This window comes from Thermobia domestica, chromosome 17, assembly GCF_964235325.1.
Source record: "Thermobia domestica chromosome 17, izTheDome1.hap1.1, whole genome shotgun sequence".
NCBI lineage: Eukaryota > Metazoa > Arthropoda > Insecta > Zygentoma > Lepismatidae > Thermobia > Thermobia domestica.
In genome coordinates this window covers 144,604,871-144,625,801 of record NC_137470.1, presented here as the reverse complement: position 1 = coordinate 144,625,801, position 20,931 = coordinate 144,604,871, and positions in this window count along the sequence as shown.

Here is a 20,931-nt window from a genome sequence, read left to right as displayed (position 1 = left end):
ATTCAATTATTACCCGGGAAATAAAAAAGATTCGGGAATTAAGACAATAAGGACTTATTGTCGCCAGGGAGGAGATGGGTATCATTCGATTCGTATTAACAAGTAGATCAATAATTCGTATGCGTTTTTCCGGAAAATTCAATTATTACCCGGGAAAATAAAAAAGATTCGGGAATTTAGACAATAGGGATCAGCTGTCGCCAAGGACGAGATGGGTATAATTCGATTCGTATTAACAAGTAGATCAATAATTCGTACGCCTATTTTGCGAAAATTCAATTATTACCCGGGAAAATAAAAAAGATTCGGGAATTTAGACAATAGTGACCAGTTGTCGACATGGACGAGATGGGTATCACTCGATTCGTATTAACAAGTAGATCAATAATTCGTATGCGTTTTTCCGGAAAATTCAATTATTACCCGGGAAAATAAAAAAGATTCGGGAATTAAGACAATAAGGACTTATTGTCGACAGGGAGGAGATCGGTATCATTCGATTCGTATTAACAAGTAGATCAATAATTCGTATGCGTTTTTCCGGAAAATTCAATTATTACGCGGGAAAATAAAAAAAGATTCGGGAATTTAGGCAACAGGGACCAGTTGTCGACAGGGACGAGATGGGTATCATTCGATTCGTATTAACAGGTAGATCAATAATTCGTATGCGTTTTTCCGGAAAATTCAATTATTACCCGGGAAAATAAAAAAGATTCGGGAATTAAGACAATAAGGACCAGTTGTCGACAGGGAGGAGATGGGTATCATTCGATTCGTATTAACAAGTAGATCAATAATTCGTATGCGTTTTTCCGGAAAAGTCAATTATTACGCGGGAAAATAAAAAAGAATCGGGAATTTAGGCAACAGGGACCAGTTGTCGACAGGGAAGAGATGGGTATCATTCGATTCGTATTAACAAGTAGATCAATAATTCGTATGCGTTTTTCCGGAAAATTCAATTATTACCCGGGAAAAGAAAAAAGATTCGGGAATTAAGACAATAAGGACCAGTTGTCGACAGGGAGGAGATGGGTATCATTCGATTCGTATTAACAAGTAGATCAATAATTCGTATGCGTTTTCATGGAAAATTCAATTATTTCGCGGGAAAATAAATAAGATTCGGGAATTTAGGCAACAGGGACCAGTTGTCGACAGGGACGTGATGGGTATCATTCGATTCGCATTAACAAGTAGATCAATAATTCGTATGCTTTTTCCCCGAAAATTCAATTATTACCCGGTAAAATAAAAAAGATTTGGGAATTTAGACAATAGGGACCAGTTGTCGACAGGGACGAGATGGGTATCATTCGATTCGTATTAGCAAGTAGATCAATAATTCGTATGCGCTTTCCCCGAAAATTCAATTATTACCCGGGAAAATAAAAAAGATTCGGGAATTTAGACAATACGGATCAGTTGTCGACAGGGACGAGATGGATATCATTCCATTCGTATTAACAAGTAGATCAATAATTCGTATGCCTTTTTCCCGAAAATTCAATTATTACCCGAGAAAATAAAAAAGATTCGATAATTTAGGCAACAGGGACCAGTTGTCGACCGGGACGAGATGGATATTATTCGATTCGTATTAACAAGTAGATCAATAATTCGTATGCGTTTTTCCGGAAAATTGAATTATTACCCGGGGAAATAAAAAAGATTCGGGAATTTAGGCAACAGGGACCAGTTGCCGACAGGGACGAGATGGGTATCAGTAGGGTGGGGTCACTTGGGGGCATTTTTTTACTGCGCATGCGCAAACCCTCGACGCTGATTGGCTGGCGCAGGTCATGTGACCCCGCCACGCCCCTTGACGCTGATTGGTTGGCCACGCCCCTTTGACGCTGATTGGTCGGTTCCGGCCACGCCCCCTGGCCACGCCCCTTGACGGTGATTGGTCACGCTCTTTTACGACCTCTTATCTACTGCGCTGACTGGCTTTCGGCGGACCCCCGCCGATTGGCTGGCGTCGGACCCCGCCCCCCTTAACGCTGATTGGCCGGCCACGCGCACGGTCTGCGCTGATCGGCCGGCGCCGGATCACCGTCCACGCACATGCCACATAAGATCCGTTCCCTTTTATGACCACTTTATCATAGCAGAAATTACACTGAGACTACGTACACATAACATAGCACATATTACATAAGACTATATAGCATAGCAGGGGTGCACTCGTTCCCTTTTATGAGCACTTTTAACAGCAGAAATTACACAGAGACTACGAACACATAACATAGCACATATAACATAAGACTATCTAGCATAGCACGGGTGCACTCGTTCCCTTTTATGAGCACTTTTATCATAGCAGATATTACACAGAGACTACGAACACATAGCAGAAGTTACATAAGACTAGCCGAGCTAATAAAAGACTATGGCTTATTTAACATAACATAGCAAAGATTCGTTCCCTTTTATGAGCACTCTTTTTAAACATAGCAGAGAATAATGGGGGTGTATTCGCCCTCCATTTTGAGACCAATTTTTGACCTACTGCGCATATGCGCAAAACTGTTCCGATTTCGCCGTTAAAAAAAGAACAACACACACAGCAGACCGCAGACTGTTCCAGTTCAGGAGCAGATTACGGCTATGCGCAGAAACATAAAATAAGACATAAAACCCCCGTTCTCTTTTACGAGCACTTTATAGCAACATAATAGAGCAGAGAATAAAAAAATAACAACCACACACACACACACACACACACACTTGATTGCTTATGCGCAGTAAATTTAAATTTCCAATTAATTACACATTGCACGCATGCGCAGAAAAATTACACTAGACTACAGCCTTTTCCAGTTGCAGTGCTGGTTCCGGTTCAATAGAGCAGACTACGTGCAACAAGCAGACCATAAAAGATTATGACCTATTTTTCATCTCTAAATAACATAGTATACACCCACACTTGGTTGCGTATGCCAAATCCAATTTAGTAGAAATAACACGCATGCGCAGAAACATTTATATTTCCGATTCGACCATGCCGGTAAAGAATACCACACTTATTTCTACCTGGGTCTTATAGTTTATGTGGGATACGCCCTTTCTATGACAGTTTTAACCGATTTGGATGAAACTCGGTATATGAGGGTTTTCGAACATGCTGATTACGAATATCATACTTATTTTTACCTGGGTCTTATGGTTCATGTGGGATACGTCCTTTCTATGATAATTTTAACCGATTTGGATGAAACTCGGCATATGGGGGTTTTCGACCATGCTGATTACCAATACCACACCTACTTTTACCTGGACGTCGTTTGTATGACACCTAAAACCTAATAACTCAAAAACGGGTCCACATATTGAGGTCATGGTTCCACATTTAGTAACGGGTCACCAGCAACCACAAGTTCCAAAATAATGACCATCGAGGTCAAAGGTCAACATACTTAAAACCTAATAACTCGAAAACGGATCCACATATTGAGATGGTGTCTCCACATTTAGTAATCGGCCACCAACTACTACAAGTTCCAAAATAATGACCATCGAGGTCAAAGGTCAACATACTTAAAACCTAATAACTCGACAACTGAGACACATATTGAGATGGTGTTTCCAAATCTAGTAACTGGTCATCAACTACTACAAGTTCCAAAATAATGATCATCGAGGTCAAAGGTCAACATACTTAAAACCTAATAACACGAAAACGGGGCCACATATTGAGATGGTGTTTCCAAGTCTGGTAATTTGTCATCAGGTACTACAAGATCCAAAACATTGACCATCGAGGTCAAAGGTCAACCTACTTAAAACCTAATAACACGAAAACTGAGCCACATACTCAGGTGCTGTTTCCACATTGAGTAATAGGTCATCAACTACTACAAGTTCCAAAATTAGTTGCCATCGAGGTCAAAGGTCAAAATACTTAAAACATAATATCTCGAAAACGGAGCCACATACTCAGGTGCTGTTTCCACATTGAGTATTAGGTCATCAGGTACCACAAGTTCCAAAATAATGACCATCGATGTTAAAGGTCAACATACTTAAACCTAATAACACGAAAACGGAGCCACATATTGAGATGGTGTTTCCAAATATAGTAATTGGTCATCAGGTACTACAAGATCCAAAACATTGACCATCGAGGTCAAAGGTCAACATACTTAAAACCTAATCACTCGAAAACGGAGCCATATATTGAGATGGTGTTTCCAAATCTGGTAATTGGTCATCAGGTACTACATGCTCCAAAATTATGACCATCGAGTTCAAAGGTCAACATACTTAAAACCTAATATCTCGAAAACGGAGCCACATATTGAGATGGTGTTTCCAAATATAGTAATTGGTCATCAGGTACTACAAGATCCAAAACATTGACCATCAAGGTCAAAGTTCAACATACTTAAAACCTAATAACTCGAAAACGGAGCCACATATTGACATGTTGTTTCCAAGTCTGGTAATTGGTATATGGTACTACAAGATCCAAAACATTGACCATCGAGGTCAAAGGTCAACCTACTTAAAACCTAATAACACGAAAACTGAGCCACATATTGAGGTGCTGTTTCCAAATCTAGTAACTGGTTATCAACTGCTACAAGTTCCAAAATTAGTTGCCATCGAGGTCAAAGGTCAACATACTTAAAACCTAATAACTCGACAACTGAGCCACATATTGAGATGGTGTTTCCAAATCTAGTAACTGCTCATCAACTACTACAAGTTCCAAAATAATGATCATTGAGGTCAAAGGTCAACATACTTAATATCTAATAACACGAAAACTGAGACACATATTGAGATGGTGTTTCCAAATCTAGTAACTGCTCATCAGGTACTACAAGTTCCAAAATAATGATCATTGAGGTCAAAGGTCAAATATTTAAACCTTAATAACTCGTAAACGGAATCAGCAAGAGATTTCTGTGACCTATTCATTTTTTCGTTCCAAGCAGAAAAAGTGAAGAATGAATAAATTTTAGTGACTTATTTGCTATTATACTAACGAGAAAAAAATCAAAACAACGCCATTTTTAACTAGCTCAGAATTTCTGTACATTTTTGGGTTATTCAAAATAAACGAAAAAAATAATTTGGATGGACTAATGAAAAAGATAGCAAAGATATTCCATTTTAGCTAGCTGAGAATTTAAAGAAACAAAGGGAACCTACTCAATTTTCTATCAACGAGAAGTGCCATATTTCAACTACCTCAGAATTTATGTCTTCTTGTACTAATTAAATAAACGAAGGAATATTGTACCAATGAAAAATACCATTTTTTCTAGACCATGTTCTAATATTTAAACAAACGAAGGGGTGAATTTGAGTGACCTATTCAATTTTGCACCAATGAGAAATAACGTCCTATTTTAAATAAACAAACAAACGGATAAATTTAACCGGCTCAGAAGTGTACTATTTAAACAAACGAAGGTCTCTTGAGCGAGATTTCCAATTTTGTAGCAAGAAGGACTATTTTCTAACTAACTCAAATTTGGATGGAGTGTTTAGTTTTGTTCGAACCAGAAAAATTTGATTGGATTATTTCCTTATGTACCAACTGGGAAAAGTGAAGGAATAAATTTGGGTAGAATATTTAGTTTTGTACCTAGCAAAATAAGAAAAAGAAGTGAAGAACGAATAAAATTTGGATGGACTATTTTCTTATGTACCAACAAACAAAATGGAGCACCAGCGACAAAAAAGAAACCGAAGGAGGAATAAATTTGGGTGACCTAATCAGTTTGTAATAAGCAGAATCAGCATTCTATACTTTTTTCTGCCATTCATTGGAGTTGTCCTATTTCCTTTTGTACCAACGAGAACCATTTTTAACAGACATAGAATTTGTACCAAACAGAAAAGAGGAGCTACACGATTAAACAAAGCAATCAATTTTTAACTAGCTCAGAATTTGTGCCTTTTGTAACGAAGAAACAAATTTGAAGGAGGTTCATTTTAACTAATCCTGCTACGAGTAGATCAATTAGTACATAGTAAAAAAATAAAACAATATGACATTATTGCAACTTTCATTTTCGAATACATACGAATTAGGCCACTATGGCAAAAAATTCTACTCTCTCCTTATGCTTATTTGGAGCAGACTTAAGAGGACCAAGCATTAGAAACCCGCTAGTAGGGCGTCGATTCAGTAATCCATATTGGAGTATACCTTTTATACAACAAACAAGCTTCTAAGTCCCACTCCAGAAATTAGAAAACAAATTCTTTCTTCTATGGTCTTCGGCACGCATTTTAGACCAAGGGCAGCAAGACACTATATTAAATAACACTTCTGCTGGATAGAAATTCGATTCTCTCGATCTTCTGCTTTACTTGGAAATTATCCACATCTTAGAATTTATCAGGTTACATCTAGTAAAAAAAAGCGAACAGATAATTTTGAGACAGTTCCATATGGGTAAATACAGTATTAGTAGAAACGATAGTTTTTTATTAAGTAGAGATAAGGAGAGAGTGAAAAAAAATGGAAAATTAAATTTTAAATCATTATTATTATTATTTTAGAGGTCAAAAGGAAGAATAAATAAATTTGAGTGGCATATGTACGGAATTTAGTTTTGTACCGGGCAAAAAAATTTGAATGGAATATTTTATTTTGTATCAGCTGGGAATTTAGTGTTGTACCATTGTATCAATTTAAGTATTTTGTACTATTTAGTACCACCGAGAAGGTGTAGAATATTTAGTTTTGTACCAAGCAGAAATTTGTTGGCTTCTTTATTTTGTGTTAACGACTAAAACCTTTAACACATACTTGGTTGTGTGCATTACAATGGCTGAAGTTTTTCATTTCCCTGTGGTACAACGTAATGGTCGCCCCGCTTATTCTAGGTCTACAGTTAGATATTTTCGATTGGATAATGGTATACAGCCACGTTTTGTTGAGCACAATGCCCACTATAACGATGTGGTAGACAATTATTTGATAGATAGATATTTGTTTAATAGTCGCTATAACAAATGGTATATGATAGAATTTGTTAAGCATTTATCGCAGGTAGATATTAAGATAGACTTTTTGTCGTTGGTTACTCGTTTAACCGCACATAGTTCTCTTTTCCAATCAGCTACCTTTTTTGCCATGAAAACTAAGGGTAATAGTTATACTGTGATAGCTTTCTTTCGCTATGGGGGAACGCAGGACACTTTGGATGAGTTATTAAAGTTTTGGAATCATGTGTGCGAGTTCAGGCCAAGTATCCAGATTGCAGATTTACTTGGTTGCTTTACACGATGTGGTAAAACTGGCCTTTTTGCGGTATCTCCTGATACCTATCTGTTGGACCTCGCGGTATTTGGAAACTTGGTGAAAAAGAATAACAAATGGTTTTTCTCACAATAAAGTTATACATACAGAATAATCCATTATGGCAAAAAAAATACTACTTTCTCCTTATGCTTAGTTGGAGTAGACTTCGATAATAAGAACGATACATTGTGTAAGAATTTCCAATTAATAGCGGTATTGCAATGTACTTATAATAGTCTGTGATAGTGCAGTTTATTGTAGTCTACCAGCAATAATGATCTCTAAGAGAGCTATTAGGTAAAGATAACAATTACACCGCCATTCTGCGAACACATTTATACGATCCAATTTCTCAGATTTAAACAAAGAAAGACCATATTCTGCTACTCAAACAAACGACGGAATAAGCTCAGAATTTCTATACCTTTTTGTGTTATTCAAATAAACCTATTCACTTTTATACCACCGTTTAGTTTCTGGTTCGAACAAAACTAAACACTCCATCCAAATTTGAGTTAGTTAGAAAATAGTCCTTCTTGCTACAAAATTGGAAATCTCGCTCAAGAGACCTTCGTTTGTTTAAATAGTACACTTCTGAGCCGGTTAAATTTATCCGTTTGTTTGTTTATTTAAAATAGGACGTTATTTCTCATTGGTGCAAAATTGAATAGGTCACTCAAATTCACCCCTTCGTTTGTTTAAGTATTAGAACATGGTCTAGAAAAAATGGTATTTTTCATTGGTACAATATTCCTTCGTTTATTTAATTAGTACAAGAAGACATAAATTCTGAGGTAGTTGAAATATGGCATTTCTCGTTGATAGAAAATTGAGTAGGATCCCTTTGTTTCTTTAAATTCTCAGCTAGCTAAAATGGCATATCTTTGCTATCTTTTTCATTAGTCCATCCAAATTATTTTTTTCGTTTATTTTGAATAACCCAAAAATGTACAGAAATTCTGAGCTAGTTAAAAATGGCGTTGTTTTGATTTTTTTCTCGTTAGTATAATAGCAAATAAGTCACTAAAATTTATTCATTCTTCACTTTTTCTGCTTGGAACAAAAAAATGAATAGGTCACAGAAATCTCTTGCTGATTCCGTTTACGAGTTATTAAGGTTTAAATATTTGACCTTTGACCTCAATGATCATTATTTTGGAACTTGTAGTACCTGATGAGCAGTTACTAGATTTGGAAACACCATCTCAATATGTGTCTCAGTTTTCGTGTTATTAGATTTTAAGTATGTTGACCTTTGACCTCAATGATCATTATTTTGGAACTTGTAGTAGTTGATGAGCAGTTACTAGATTTGGAAACACCATCTCAATATGTGTCTCAGTTGTCGAGTTATTAGGTTTTAAGTATGTTGACCTTTGACCTCGATGGCAACTAATTTTGGAACTTATAGCAGTTGATGACCAGTTACTAGATTTGAAAACAGCACCTCAATATGTGGCTCAGTTTTCGTGTTATTAGGTTTTAAGTAGGTTGACCTTTGACCTCGATGGTCAATGTTTTGGATCTTGTAGTACCATATACCAATTACCAGACTTGGAAACAACATGTCAATATGTGGCTCCGTTTTCGAGTTATTAGGTTTTAAGTATGTTGAACTTTGACCTCGATGGTCAATGTTTTGGATCTTGTAGTACCTGATGACCAATTACTATATTTGGAAACACCATCTCAATATGTGGCTCCGTTTTCGAGATATTAGGTTTTAAGTATGTTGACCTTTGAACTCGATGGTCATAATTTTGGAGCATGTAGTACCTGATGACCAATTACCAGATTTGGAAACACCATCTCAATATATGGCTCCGTTTTCGAGTGATTAGGTTTTAAGTATGTTGAACTTTGACCTCGATGGTCAATGTTTTGGATCTTGTAGTACCTGATGACCAATTACTATATTTGGAAACACCATCTCAATATGTGGCTCCGTTTTTGAGATATTAGGTTTTAAGTATGTTGACCTTTGAACTCGATGGTCATAATTTTGGAGCATGTAGAACCTGATGACCAATTACCAGATTTGGAAACACCATCTCAATATATGGCTCCGTTTTCGACTGATTAGGTTTTAAGTATGTTGACCTTTGACCTCGATGGTCATTATTTTGGAACTTGTGGTACCTGATGACCTATTACTCAATGTCGAAACAGCACCTGAGTATGTGGCTCCGTTTTCGAGATATTATGTTTTAAGTATTTTGACCTTTGACCTCGATGGCAACTAATTTTGGAACTTGTAGTAGTTGATGACCTATTACTCAATGTGGAAACAGCACCTGAGTATGTGGCTCAGTTTTCGTGTTATTAGGTTTTAAGTATGTTGACCTTTGACCTCGATGGTCAATGTTTTGGATCTTGTAGTACCTGATGACAAATTACCAGACGGAAACACCATCTCAATATGTGGCCCCGTTTTCGTGTTATTAGGTTTTAAGTATGTTGACCTTTGACCTCGATGATCATTATTTTGGAACTTGTAGTAGTTGATGACCAGTTACTAGATTTGGAAACACCATCTCAATATGTGTCTCAGTTGTCGAGTTATTAGGTTTTAAGTATGTTGACCTTTGACCTCGATGGTCATTATTTTGGAACTTGTAGTAGTTGGTGGCCGATTCCTAAATGTGGAGACACCATCTCAATATGTGGATCCGTTTTCGAGTTATTAGGTTTTAAGTATGTTGACCTTTGATCTCGATGGTCATTATTTTGGAACTTGTGGTTGCTGGTGACCCGTTACTAAATGTGGAACCATGACCTCAATATGTGGACCCGTTTTTGAGTTATTAGGTTTTAGGTGTCATACAAACGACGTCCAGGTAAAAGTAGGTGTGGTATTGGTAATCAGCATGGTCGAAAACCCCCATATGCCGAGTTTCATCCAAATCGGTTAAAATTATCATAGAAAGGACGTATCCCACATGAACCATAAGACCCAGGTAAAAATAAGTATGATATTCGTAATCAGCATGTTCGAAAACCCTCATATACCGAGTTTCATCCAAATCGGTTAAAACTGTCATAGAAAGGGCGTATCCCACATAAAGTATAAGACCCAGGTAGAAATAAGTGTGGTATTCTTTACCGGCATGGTCGAATCGGAAATATAAATGTTTCTGCGCATGCGTGTTATTTCTACTAAATTGGATTTGGCATACGCAACCAAGTGTGGGTGTATACTATGTTATTTAGAGATGAAAAATAGGTCATAATCTTTTATGGTCTGCTTGTTGCACGTAGTCTGCTCTATTGAACGGGAACCAGCACTGCAACTGGAACAGGCTGTAGTCTAGTGTAATTTTTCTGCGCATGCGTGCAATGTGTAAATAATTGGAAATTTAATTTTACTGCGCATTAGCAATCAAGTGTGTGTGTGTGTGTGTGTGTGGTTGTTATTTTTTTATTCTCTGCTCTATTATGTTGCTATAAAGTGCTCGTAAAAGAGAACGGGGGTTTTATGTCTTATTTTATGTTTCTGCGCATAGCCGTAATCTGCTCCTGAACTGGAACAGTCTGCGGTCTGCTGTGTGTGTTGTTCTTTTTTTAACGGCGAAATCGGTACAGTTTTGCGCATATGCGCAGTAGGTCAAAAATTGGTCTCAAAATGGAGGGCGAATACACCCCCATTATTCTCTGCTATGTTTAAAAAGAGTGCTCATAAAAGGGAACGAATCTTTGCTATGTTATGTTAAATAAGCCATAGTCTTTTATTAGCTCTGCTAGTCTTATGTAACTTCTGTTATGTGTTCGTAGTCTCTGTGTAATATCTGCTATGATAAAAGTGCTCATAAAAGGGAACGAGTGCACCCGTGCTATGTTAGATAGTCTTATGTTATATGTGCTATGTTATGTGTTCGTAGTCTCTGTGTAATTTCTGCTGTTAAAAGTGCTCATAAAAGGGAACGAGTGCACCCCTGCTATGCTATATAGTCTTATGTAATATGTGCTATGTTATGTGTACGTAGTCTCAGTGTAATTTCTGCTATGTTAAAAGTGGTCATAAAAGGGAACGGATCTTATGTGGCATGTGCGTGGACGGTGATCCGGCGCCGGCCGATCAGCGCAGACCGTGCGCGTGCACTGAGAAAAATCCATTATCCGGACAGCGGTATATTGTACAAATACAAGGATTCGTTATGTTTACTAAGGAAATCTGTACGGAGCGTACTTTATCCATATACTACATAGGTACTGCCTTTTACCCGCTTAGATATTACATCATGTCGCTGCAGGATGTCTGACATCTAACAATCTTCCGTATTTTACATACGTATACGTATGTTAAATACTTCAGCTATATGTTAAATACGTCCATCTGTGTGTGAGATCCAGGCCGCCTATAGACACCTCTTTCTTTCGCCATGGCTGACGTCATTGAACTACCGTCTTTTGCTTGCGAAACGAGGTTGTTTACAAACGGAAAAGAAGAGAGGAAGGAAACAAGTGCTTGGGTAAGTACACTAGTTAACTATTACTTTAGTTAAATATTCCATTAATTATATATTCTTTTAGTGTAACTTGCTTTAATATAGTACTAAGTAAGTAATGTAGTTTATGAATACAATTCTTACTATTGTAAAACTCGTTAATGATTGAGGACAATGGAATGGGTGAATCTGAATTTTGAGAAATCTTTGAATATTAATGTTTTGAAACATTTTACATTTCAAGGTAGCAAAATGAATGTTATGTGTTTATTCATTCCGTTTTATATGTGACGATTTATTACTTGGAGCAGTTTTACTACAGGGCTGCTTAACATAATTGCATAACTAAAGGAAGAAAACGGCCTGGGACCTATATGTTAGGTACCACTCCGGCATTTGCCTGCTGTGAATGAGGAAAAGCCAAGGAAACCTCATTCAGGATGGCTGGACTTAAAATCTTTTGATACTTTTTCGACCGAGTTCCCCCACCGGGATCGAACCCGGGACCGTTCGCACCGAAGGCGAGAGCGTTAGCGAATACGCTACGCGGGGCCACTAGTGTAGTTTAGAAAACTCATTTTTACTAGGATATTTGCAAGATTTTTTTTTTTAGTTTAACGCCCCATGATTGTACATCAATGTAAGAGAGAAGGTGACGATGAGATACATGATAATGGTGGAATCAAGAAAATGTAAGGAAACTGGAAAGTCTTAAGAATAACCACAACTACAGTGTTCACCAAAAGCCTATTTGTCGGGAGCAGGAATCGAACCAGGGACCTACCGCGTCAGAGGTAAGCGCTCTCAGAGCTTTCTTTTGTTTAAAGAACTTGTTTACAATGAAATATATATATATATATATATATATATATATATATATATATATATATATAACGAAGATATTGACATATTTTACAGCCTCACTGAAATTTAAAAAAAAAAAAGTAGTCAGGGAGAGCTTACTTGTCAGGTTTTTATTTTTTAATTTAATTTATTTTTATTTATTTATTTTTGCTTTGTTATGTTCCCTAGTTAATTAATGTTTGGGTTACTGAAAATTAAAACCTTTTTAGTATTATTGTTATGTCATCACTTTGGAACCAAAACGTTAGATTTTTTTCTTGTGTTTTCATATAGGAAGTTGGTGAGTTTGTGCCTTAGCACTGGTTTGGTTTCTAGAACGTAATTGAAGGTCATGTTGAGTTGAGTCTTGGTGGGTTTGAGTTCGTGAAGTGTCAGGCACTGCTTGTGCCCCTGTCTTCTGTTTGTGATGTTTCCTGGCTTTGGGCTGTGACGTATTTATGTTGAGGAGTACCAACGCAGGCCGCGTGATATACAGGTAGCTACAACACAGCTTCAACAGTTAACGAGTGCCAGGTCTTTGAATTTCAGCTTTCGTTACGGCGTCACTAATGCAGTATAGTGCTAGATTGAAATTCTATGGGTGGTAAAAACGGTATGGTAAGAAATACAACGTAATTGTTATTAGTTTAATTAGTGTTTCTTCATAGTATTGTTTCACTATTTCTAGAAGGAATTAAGTATTAACGAAGTAATGAATAAGCAAAAGCACACATTGATTGACGTTTACTATTTCTCATACTCCATTGAGAATGTTTTGATCCTCAATTGCGCAAACATCCAGTGTGCGTTTATTTTCTTTCTTTTTTGGGGGGTTTACACTGCCTCACAGATGAGCTCCCTCGTGGCTAAGTGGTTAATGAACACGCCTTTGGCGTGGGACACCCGGGTTCGATTCCCGGCCGGGGGCCGCGGTGGCTCAGTGGTAGAGCGTTCACCTCTGGTGCTTGGGGTCCCGGATTCGATCCTAGCCCCGCCAAGTGAACCTTGTGGTGGACAAACACCGTGTGCGTGGGTTTTCTCGGGGTTCTCCCATTTCCTCCCACTTACTTCATTCCACCATTTAATTCATTGCTCATCATCAGCGTCTCCCTTAGCCTAACCGGCATAACTGTGGGACGTAAAACTCAAAGGTTTCATTTCATTTTTTCTTAATCTCTTGCACCGACCGACCGATCTCGATCAAATTTCCAACGTAGATGCGGTTCTGGCCTGGGAGTGTTTTTAGTTATTTACTTTGACAGAACTTAGGGGAGGGGGAGGAGGGGGACAGAAAAAATAAATGACTTAATTTACTTTGAAGTGTAAAAGTGCGAGCGTTTTCTTCTCTCTCTCTCTCTGTCTCTCTCTCTCTCTCTTCACTCCTCCAGTCTCCTCTCACTTTTAGGGCCGCGGTGGCTCAGTGGTAGAGCGTTCACCTCTGGTGCTTGGGATCACGGATTCGATCCTAGCCCCGCCAAGTGAACCTTGTGGTGGACAAACACCGTGTGCGTGGATTTTCTCGGGGTTCTCCCATTTCCTCCCACTTACTTCATTCCACCATTTCATTCATTTCTCATAATCACCGTCTCCTTTAGCCTAACCGGCATAACCGTGGGACGTAAAACTCAAAGATTTCATTTCATTTTTTCCTCTCACTTTGATTTCATGATTTCGCACTCTGATGAAAAGTATTAAATACCGCCAGGAAAAGTACTAATATATAACCTCTCTTTTAGGCGCCCCTCCAACCACGCGCCCGGGACACGTGCTTTGCTTGCTCGCCCATAGCTGCGGCTCTGTGAGCTACATAAGTAACATACAATGCTTACGTAATACTTTGGGTCATAAGTACTATTAAGAAAGGAAGAATTGCATTTTTTTAACTTTGGGAAAGGAGCTACTATGGGATTAAAGATAAGGTAGGAAAGGCAACACATTCCAGTCTATGCTTTCACCCAGCAGACATATTGTTTGGAACCAAAAAATTGTGACTTTTGGAATCTTGTACTTAGGTTCACAGCGGAAGCGACGAAATAACTTGAATCATCCATTGTAGCTCTCCCCGCAACCAGTTTCTAAAATGTTGGCAATAAGTTTGCGAAACGAGAGGTGACGACTCCAATTTTGGGTGAAAAGTCGCTATAAGAAATAATCGAGAAATTCATTGTCTATAAGCATTGTAAAAGTTGTAGATGTAAACTAAACAATATGTTCTACTCACTGGCGCAAATCCAGGGGGGGGATGACGGATACATGTCCCCTCCAATCTTGGAACTGAGGGGGACTTCTCCCAAATAATCCGATTTGAAATGTGTTTTTTGGGAGAAATTTGATGATTTTTGTCCGATTGCTACAAAGGAACGTGAGATGTCCCCCAGAATAAGCCTCAAATCTGCAGCCTCCTAACGCTAAAGACAACTCTGATCCTCCACAACATTGTTTTTCAACTTCATAAGTATTTTGGACATCGCCAAAAAAAGTATGGTAACGGTCTTACCCCCCCTCCCCCCCAATGTTGAAGACAGATTTGCGCCGCTGGTTCTATTCACATCTTTGTAAACAGGGCGCAACCAATCCTTTAATTCAGGGATCATTTCAGGTTGTTTCGGTTACTTTTGTTCATGTTGTGGTCAAAATAGTTCCGAAATAATTAACACTACAGTGCTTACGTTAAGCAATTTTTTGTAAAAGAAAAAGTGCAGAATAATTAAAAGACCCCAGAGGACAAATATAACAAACACCTTCTTCGCCTTTTTTCACGCATCTATAGCTAATCTTGTTGCTATCGGTAATGATGTATTACGTGTGTCTCTCAACGGAAACTCTGCGAACTAAAGGACATCAAGTTTGTAGTTATTCTTCGTTAGAGGGCAAGGGTAACATAACAATGCAGGATTGTGGAGTAGTGAGTACGCTGTATTTCCAAACTCTTCATCACTTGCGCTGATTAAAACAAACAAACAGAAAAAAAGAACGTAAAAACTGTTTTGAACTAATAATGCTTCTCTACAGATGAACATTTTGTTTGCAGCAAAAAGTCGCTAAATGTGTAAGTAGGTAAATCGTTATTTAAAAATCACCCAAAAAAGTCTCCAATCGGAATTTTTTTTTGTCGTTATCGTAGGGCGACCATACGTCCCGTTTTGACCGGGACAGTCCCGTTTTAGGGGCGTGTCGCGGCCGTCCCGTCAGTAGATGGAAAAAAGTAGTATTCGTCCCGTTTTATGTAAATGAAAGAAGTAAATAACAAACCCAGTACCTTTACTCCTTTTAAAAGTATTAATAATACAAAGCGGCAAAAATTGAACTGAAAATCTCTATATTAAACATACTCTATAGTTCGCAGTACTGCTCGAAAGGCAGCAGAGGTTTTAGCAGTTGGTTGTGTGTTAAACAAACTTCAACGTGTCTTTCCTTTTTCATAAGTACCCGCTCTGTAACGAAGAGAGAGAGGGGGAACTCTGATATCAAGGCACTGATAAGAACAAAGGTAGATCTAAAAGTCTAGTGTTGCAAGAACCTGTCCCGTTTTTAACTGAAAATTTTATGGTCACCCTGCGCTATCGTTGAGGTCGAATTCCCCTTATTTAGCGACTTTACCCAAAATTGGCAACATTGACCCCCACCGAACAACACCCCGTCATCTTGAGCCTAGCCAGCATAATAGTGGGACGTAAAACTTAAAGATTTCATTTCGAACAACACTCCCAGAAACCTACTGTTATACTATTCTCAAACCACCCTTTCGTACAGTTCTCCCTATTCGAAAAAAAAAATGTAAATAGCAGTGTTCATACATAAATATGGAACTCAATTTCCCTGAATTTTGCAGGTTTTCCAGGTATTAATTTTGCAATTTCCAGGTCTAGTGGAAGAAACTAATAGTACGAGAACACATAAATTTTAAGAATACTATATTTATATATTTGAGAATGGCCACCCTTCTCCCCAATGAACGATTGCAATTAAATATTGAGTCACAAGAAAATAAATAATTAAAATAAATAAAATTTAAGTTGAAAAATATTAAGTTGAGAAGCCTACTAAGGGAATTATATAATACTTTTGTTCCATACTTGAATACATTCAAAATATACAAAAAAATATTGGCTTGGGGAAGAAAAAAGGGCCCGCGAGATTTTAACTGATTCTTGTAGTACTCGACGACAGAAATAGATTACTGAAAGAATTTTCAAAATCGGCACAGGCAAACATGAAGAAAATCGCATTTTCAGGTACCGGTTCAAAATGAGAAGAAAAAAGGACCGCGAGATTTTAACTGATTCTTGTAGTACTCGACGAGAGAAATCGATTAGTGAAGGAATGTTCAAAATCGGCGCAGGCAAGCATGAAAAAAAAATCCCACTTTCATGTACCGGTTCAAAATGGGGAAGAAAAAAGGGCCCGCGAGATTTTAACTGATTCTTGTAGTACTCGACGACAGAAATAGATTACTGAAAGAATTTTCAAAATCGGCACAGGCAAACATGAAGAAAATCGCATTTTCAGGTACCGGTTCAAAATGGGAAGAACAAAGGACCGCGAGATTTTAACTGATTCTTGTAGTACTCGTCGAGAGAAATCGACTAGTGAAGGAATTTTCAAAATCGGCGCAGGCAAGCATGAAGAAAATTGCATTTTCATGTACCGGTTCAAAATGGGGAAGAAAAAAGGACCGCGAGATTTTAACTGATTCTTGTAGTACTCGACGAGAGAAATCGATTAGTGAAGGAATGTTCAAAATCGGCGCAGGCAAGCATGAAGAAAATCGCATTTTCATGTACCGGTTCAAAATGGGGAAGAAAAAAGGTCCCGCGAGATTTTAACTGATTCTTGTAGTACTCGAAGACAGAAATAGATTACTGAAAGAATTTTCAAAATCGGCACAGGCAAACATGAAGAAAATCGCATTTTCAGGTACCGGTTCAAAATGGGAAGAACAAAGGACCGCGAGATTTTAACTGATTCTTGTAGTACTCGTCGAGAGAAATCGACTAGTGAAGGAATTTTCAAAATCGGCGCAGGCAAGCATGAAAAAAAATCTCACTTTCATGTACCGGTTCGAAATGGGGAAGAATAAAGGGCCCGCGAGATTTTAACTGGTTCTTGTAGTACTCAACGGGAGAAATCGATTAGTGAAGGAATTTTCAAAATCGGCGCAGGCAAAAATGGAGTAAATGGCATTTTCATGTACCGGTTCAAAATGGGGAAGGAACAAGGTCCCGCGAGTTTGAACCGCTACGATGTATGTTCACGAATGTGCCCGTCTTCTCAAATTTAGTTAATTACTGTGACACTGAAACATGTGACACAGAGTCACATTGTGGATGACTCTGCAATCGGCAACCACTGCACATATACTCCTCCCGCCCCACAGTTTGATTATTTCGATCCATTCCTCACGTGCTAACGGCATGGTTCAACATCTGCAAGAAAGAGGTAAATGTAACGTTCAATTGGCAATAGCTTTTCACCAAATTAAGCTGCATGAAATCTGATTGCATATTTGACATACTGAGAAAATTCTAGCCCGTGGCCATATGTATCACATATCCCACCAGGTCATAAAAATTTTGAACACAAAATTACGGTCGTCCGTGTGACGTACTCCCAAAAGACCTAATGTGTATCACCCACCTCACATTCAATGAAACCACATCCGTGTAGAATTAAGAAAGGAACCTCTTATGATATATACAGGATGTCTCAAACGTTCCCTGACATAGGGTAACTCTGTTATTATCAGAGTTACGACAAAATGTAAGAGGAAAAACATCTCGAAATATGACGTTTTCAATCTAAAGTGAACACTTTTTTAAAAAATCGGACAAGATGAATGTGCTGTATACTCTTTATGCACCCAATTTTAAATGAAAATGCAACGTTGTCATTTACCTGGACCCACGACATAAGTGAATGAAGTTACTGTTTGAAACGGGGGCTGGCCATCGACATGTTAGCGTAAAAGACAGTAACTTCACTCACTTCTGTTGTGGGTCCAGGTAAATGGCAACGTTGCATTTTCATTTCACATTGGGCACATAGAGAGTGTACAGCGCAAACGGGTCATCCGATTTTAAAAATTCCTTCACTTTAGATTGAAAACATCATAATTGGATATGCTTTTCCCTCCTACATTCTGTTGTAACTCTGATAATAACAGAGTTACCCTATGTCAGGGGACTTTTGAGACACCCTGTATACCTTATTTAATGTATGTTTGATGTCACTATAACTGTAGTATAATTTAGTTTGTTTAAATTTACAATTTAATACAAGTAGATTCGGATTTACATGCGTAGGATTTTGTATGCATCTAACTAATGAATTCTTTTATTTTTAAGCTTAACTTAGTGACTTGGCTTTGGACTGCAACTGATTATTGTAACCCATTATTGCTTGAGAAGAAACAAGATATCCGAATCTTCATTTGGAGAAATCAAAGGTCTATTGGAAAGCTGGGGATTACAATCATTAATTTCTACATTTCAAGGTGCGTAGTAAATTATATATTGTGTTTATTGTTAAATTACTATTATTGGGTTTAGAATCAATGAAGCACTTCATGATATTTTATGGGGATCAAGATGGGTGCCGGATAGATAAGTATTTGAGCGTCAGGCTCTTATTTCTTTTCAATTTAATATTTAATCAATGATTATTTTTCTCCCTCATTATTCCACCAAATCGTATTCCAAGATCATATATCCATTTTTGTTCGATATATCCATATTTTTGATCTCTTTCATATTTCTATATTTTCGATTTTTGATATTGTTTATATTTCGATATTGCTGTATTTTTCGATATTTCGAACAAGTTTCGATAGTTTGTCGACATCGATTATCTATATCTAAATTCGGATATCCCAAAGCCCTATCGAGCACCCTCCGAAATGAAGTTTTTGGCTATGGACCTGATTAGGGATGCGCACGAGACAAGACGAGACAATTTTTGTTACGAAATTCGAGACAAGATAGAGCTTTTCCAATAGAAACGGATCCAGTTTTCGAGACGAGACAACTTTCGCGGCACCTTTTCGAGAGGAGACAACCTCAAATCTTTTCTCTTGCGCATCCCTAGACTTGATCATGAGTTATCAAAAAAAAAAAAATGTTAATGAGAAATAACATGTAAATACAATATAGGTAGCTAAAACATTTTTGTTTTCATTCTTCAGTAATGCATTGTTATTAATCTCAGGGGGGGCGGTGGCTCAGTGGTAGAGCGTTCACCTCCGGTGCTTGGGGTCCCTGGTTCGATCCCAACTCGCGCCGTGTGGACTTTGTGGTGGACAAACACCTTGCTCGTGGGTTTTCTCGGGGTTCTCCCGTTTCCTCCCACTTTGTTCATTCCACCATTTCACTCATTTCTCATTATCACCGTCTCCTTATCCTAACCGGCATAACCGTGGGACGTTAAACTTAAAGATTTCATTTTTTATTAATCTCAGCATTTTATAGTGTATTCTTAAGCTTAAGGTGATGTATAATTAAATTTTGAATTCAGTTAACTTATTTTGTTTCTCAGATTGTTTTTAAAATGTATGTACAATTGTTTATGTTCATTCTCGAGAGTTTAAAGTGACGTATAGTTATTAAACATAGTATTTAATATTGTACTCTTAACGTGGAAGTGATATACAGTTAACTTTTGTATTCAGTTAACATTTTTCTTTCTGAAATTGCTTTAAAAAGTATGTAAAAACGTTTTTATTTTCTTTCTTGAGTGCTAAAAGTGATGCAAAGTTATTAAGCTTACTACCTTATATTGTATTCTCAACCCTAAACTGATACACAGTGCGTTTTTGAATAAATTGTCAAGTTATTTGAGTGATGAACACTGGTAGAAAATCCTGACTACTACTGGAACATTTTGATTTTAAGGTGACGACTACTGGTGCAAGGATTTTAAAATATTGTTTTTCCTTCAAGGGCTACTCCTTTTTGAATTCTGACTACATGGTCACTATAGGAAGGATCAGTGAGTCTTTCCAACTATGGTACAGCTCCGACAGATTCACAATGCTCAGAGAAGAGACAAAATAGTATGTTTTCAAACTTAAAGTGAGAACCACTGGCGTTTTTACCTTGCTATGCAAAAGTAAGTGAGTACTCCAATGGGGTTCCAATGCGGTACCTAATTTCTGCATTTTAGATATATGGAAATACATGTCTCTAAAATGTAAAGAACTGATTTTTTTAGGGGGGGGGGGAATAAACTATAGGTATGTGGGGCTTGCATACTTGACGCTACAATTCGGAAATTGAATTAAAATATGACTAACGGCTATCAAGATGTTGTCAAATAAAGGGAGGACCAACACAGTTAAGGGGTTTTCGTGTTAGATGCTAAAATTTCCGAAATCGGTCA